The sequence below is a fragment of the Triturus cristatus genome, chromosome 3_1 (genome assembly GCF_964204655.1).
Source record: "Triturus cristatus chromosome 3_1, aTriCri1.1, whole genome shotgun sequence".
Lineage (NCBI taxonomy): Eukaryota > Metazoa > Chordata > Amphibia > Caudata > Salamandridae > Triturus > Triturus cristatus.
In genome coordinates, this window is record NC_140583.1 from 837,691,748 (window position 1) to 837,695,070 (window position 3,323).

Below are 3,323 nucleotides of genomic sequence, written 5' to 3' on the forward strand. Positions count from 1 at the left end.
CTGTAAAACCACACAAGAGATTAGACACTGAATTACCCAACACCGATCCAGGATCAAGCACAAGGTGGCCAATGCACCCCTGGTCACACATTTTGAAGCACTCAAACACACAGAAAAGGACTTCAGATGGACAGTCCTAAGCGTAATTAAACAGAACACGAGAGGTGGAGACATTGAAAGGACATTACTTCAAAAAGAGGCTTACCTCATCATGCGTTTTAATACGGCCCTCAGTGGACTGAATGAAATGGCGAAAGTCAACAGACTGTGCATCGTTACAATTTTATACAAACTGACATAAGTTGCCAAGTTCTAGTATCTTTAAAGCACATAAGTTGCTTAGTTTTACACACACAACTACATTGACCATAATTCTCAGCTCCAACCATGTGACCGGAGTAGCAATCCATTAGTTATGTCTCAAAACGCTGGGTTTGTTTTCCGCGTTATTGAAAAACCACACGGATTGAATCAGAGAGGAAGGATATTGAAATCCTGTGTAAAGAATTCAGGCAAGTTTGAACCAAGCGCGAGCGCTTGAGTCATACATCCGAGCGCTACATTGTTTCATGTTTCTAAACAAAGTTCCCGATCTCTTGCAATTATAGAAGCCGAGCCCAGAGTATGAAGAGATGTTCGCCTCTCTGCCGCTACTAAGCGCGAGCCCTTGATATATGCTAAAGTGAGTCACTCTCCTTTCCGTGGCCCCTCTGATTAATGTTGACAGTTGACGAGTGCAAAGCCTGAGCACAAGTTTTAAAATTGTATTCTCCACATTAATGTATTGGCAGGTAAAAGCATAACGTGTGAAGCGACTTCACTCGCTCCCACGCTGGAATTAAAAAAGCGTTCACCACAGATAACAGGGATTCAGTGAAACATTGGTTCTGAAGAAAGACACAAGGCAAGTGGCAGTTTGATACCTTAGAACTTGTCAAGTTTCTCCAAGCACAGTTTTTTAAAACACACAATGTGGACTAAGCGGTACACATAAGGCTTGGCTATTCATTGGAGTGCACCAAAACATAGTCAATCTTATTATGTTTTTCAGATTAGCACATTGAACAGTGCAGTTTATCCGGTTATTGATTGCCAAACAGCTTACCTCTTTTTCGAAAAAGGTAAGAACAGACCCCGAGTGGAACTATAGGCAGTAGGTCAAATATAAGTCTGAATTCATAATTACAACTTTACAATATTCCATTACATTGTAGAGACCGACCAAGTCCTGGTCCTGAAGAGAACCCTTAAATGAATACAGGGTTCAGAACACGTCGACCACATACAGCTAGCCGCAACCATCACGACTTCACTGAATGATACAGTGTGTAAACAAGGCATTGAGCCTGTTGCAATCTCATTGTCGACTAGCTAGCTCTAGCAGGTTGCAGTAATGTAAATTGAAAATAAGTCTGCACTGCAATTGTTTCTTTTCTTACTTAAGGACTGGTCATTCATGATATCAATGAAGTTTTTGTTATGTATTTGTCAAATGTTAATTGTTCGGTATTTATGATTTGATGGAATTTTGAATTATAATGTATGTCTTTTTCTTGTGACATGTGTTAATGTTTTGATGTACGTAATTTAACTAACTTTGAAAGTAAAAAGTAAAATAAATACACTAAACCCTGTTTATGTGTTAAAAGGGTTTATCTAAAGACATCTAGAAAAATAACACGTCCACACGATTCTTTGTTATTAGATTAATTAGTGGCCTAGTGGGGACATGAAGATAGGCCCAACCCCCCTGTGTTTGACGCATGTTTCTCCCAATAACATTGCAATGATCAGCAATTGGAGGAATCCCTTTAGCCCGTCCAGTCCACAACAGAGAACCTTCTGAAAAAAGGTTTCAGCTCATGGTGGTAAACACCATATTCTATTATATAGCTTGAAACTTCGATGTGCATTGTGCTTGCTCATGTTGTTGAAAAGAAAAAGGAGACCTTTTACCTCAAATATAAGAATAATAAAAAAAAAACGGTTCAGGGACAGAGTGGAGTAGTTACAAGCTGAATCTCTCTAGGATCAACCATTGATAATGAGGGAGCGTGGAACCAGAGAGAAAGCTGAGGAGAGCACAAGGAATGGACTTTGGTAAGAGAGCAAAGTTTAGCAGGACCAACTGAAGCAAAACTGGGGCAAGACGTGTAATTGAGCAGGGTTTCTCGCAAAAAGAAACCTGCTTGGATCAATACCCCCATAATATTTACTAACAGTGTGCAGTTGAAACTAACATCTAAATCACATGAAACACACGGGAAACCACTTTGCGCATGCGTGCACTAATGTGAAATAATGCATGAAGGAACTAAGCCGTATTTTACATTGCGCTTTGAAAAAAACAAGAAGTAATGCATGACTAGGCTGCATTTCACATCTGGCATCTTGCTTTAAAAATAATAAAAAATAATGCCGCTTTTACCTAAAGCTTTGATAAAGAAAAACACTAATATGGGATAGTGCAAAGGTGGGTGGTAGACAGTGAAAAGTGCATTTCTGTGTAATTAATGAATTCTTATGTTTATTCATCATAGTGAGATGAATGGGCCTGAAATGCCTAAAGTTGACATGATAGTTGAGCTGGAGAGAAAAACATGAAATAATAAAGATAATAGAAAGAAAAGGCTGAGCATAGCAGAAGAGGTGCAAAGGTCCAAGGTCGATCAGCTGAGAAAGACATTGTTTGCCTGCCAAGAAACGAGACTGGCCGTGGGACCCAAAGTCAGCGTATATACTTCTTCTTTGGATACAGCGGAAAGGGGTCTCATGAGAACTATGAAAATGTTACATATAAAATGAACAAATGTATTTGCATTCACTAGTCATGAATTATGTAATGGGAACGATGGAATGAATAAGAGGCTATAGAATCATGAATGTGGTCATGGTGGTGTGATGAGCCACCGCTCGGACCATCCAATGAAAAATCGACAACTTTGAATTGTTTCAACTAATGTGGGTTGGAAATGTAGGTTTTAGGGTATAACTGGGGTGCCTTTGGGGGTGTGGTTTAGCATGATGAGACAGCAGGAGAAAGGGGTGATTTGTCGCTGTCCGTTGGTTTGCAGAGAGGCCTAGCTGTTGCTGTTCCTGTTCCTGTCCCTGTCCTGTTGCTGAGTTCTGAAGTCTTTGTTCCCTGACTTTATTTCAGGGGACCCCCACTACCTCCTTGGCCAGGGGGGTGGTATTTCACTGATCTTTGGGTTAGTATTATCCTTCCGACTCACACTTTGCATAATCATTTGCAAATGTATTTTTATCTCTGAAACGTATGTCTGTTCATCTATCCCCTCCGTCATATGCATATTGTTTCACAT

The 3,323-nt window shown here is 40.1% G+C and overlaps 1 long non-coding RNA gene across 1 annotated transcript; it reads left to right on the forward strand.

Annotated features, from left to right (window-relative positions):
* Positions 1-640: 640 nt before the first annotated feature.
* LOC146861149 (uncharacterized) lies at positions 641-1,323 on the forward strand. Its single transcript, XR_014979235.1, has 3 exons — positions 641-682; positions 1,052-1,121; positions 1,215-1,323. It is a non-coding gene; the product is annotated as an uncharacterized LOC146861149 (long non-coding RNA).
* The last annotated feature ends 2,000 nt before the right edge of the window (positions 1,324-3,323 follow it).